The sequence below is a fragment of the Nannobrachium achirus genome (genome assembly GCF_963921795.1).
Source record: "Nannobrachium achirus genome assembly, chromosome: 23".
Lineage (NCBI taxonomy): Eukaryota > Metazoa > Chordata > Actinopteri > Myctophiformes > Myctophidae > Nannobrachium > Nannobrachium achirus.
In genome coordinates, this window is record NC_137830.1 from 15,763,163 (window position 1) to 15,764,477 (window position 1,315).

Sequence of the window (1,315 nt, forward strand, 5' to 3'; positions counted from 1 at the left end):
ATTTCTAAAAGGGCCTTTTGGTGAAGATATTGAAAATAGCAGACCTCCAAGCTCACAACACGTCGCGCTGTGACGCGTTGTGAGCTTGGAGGTCGCTATTATCAGTGCTTGATACCACACTGAACTAAGCCTAATCAAGTCAATACTGGAGATGTGGCGTAACGGCATGGATTTCTACACAGAGAGGGCAATTCTTTCAACTTTCAACTTTCGACGCTTCATTCAAGTTCAGGAGAGTTTGGACAAGGCAATTCTCTTGAATGCTGCCTTCAGGTATGGCATGGAAAGAGGGGCATTTGCATTTCTTTCACCATAGTGAAAGCTGCATTCATGGTCTGGAGAGGGCACTTTTTACAGACAGATAAAAGGGCAGGGGCTCAAGCCCCCTTTGATGTCTATGTGTGCATGTGCCTGAACCACAGTATGCTGCTGATCAGCAGAACGGGGAGCTAATTGAGGACACACACACACGTCACCTCCATCTCTCTCTGATGCTGACTGTTTATTTATAGACCTGAAATAAGCTATAAATGGGTCTAGGTTTAAAGCAGGGCCTTTAAACGCTGAAAGCACCCGGCCGTTTAGCCATGGCAATCAGCAGTGTTTCTACTCATCGCTACATGATGCTGTGAGCTTGTAGATCTGTTATGTTTGTGATTATGGAGTGTCAATCTAAAATCAGAATGATCTGAGGAAAAAAAGGAAGAATATACGGTACCTGCATTTTTTAGGTTAAATGTGAAAGCTCCCTAGCTTTGGCTACATCTGGCCTACATCTTGGCCTATAGTATACGCCCATGGTCACCTTGGCCAAGCTTTGCGAGACACTTAATGAAATGAACTCATAAATAGCACCGCTCACTTCACACTAGGTGTGATTTTTTTTAACTCCAGTATTGTGTTTTATTCTGGACAGGAACAGTGACTTTTGAAAACGATGACGAAAGCGCCCATATTGGCTTCCTGACTCGGTCAGTCGACCCGTTTCTGGAAGAATCGTGTGTCTTGACTATCAGTGGATAATTCACCCTTTGTCAAGTCCCGCCCGTTATCCCGCCCCTCTTGTCTTGGTGGGACAACAGTCCTTTCTCTCCATCCACTAGCGAAAATGTGACTAATTCGGCGACAGTAACATTAGCGTTTTCTCACCATCAGTTGATTCTTTATATCCATATGAGTCAAACCGCTGAGATAATTTGTTTATAATTGGAACACAGTTCTTATATGACGCGATATTTTATAACGCCATTAGACCAGGGGATAATACTGATATTTTCACAAATTGGTACCACCCAAGGTTTTATATTTTTGTCTT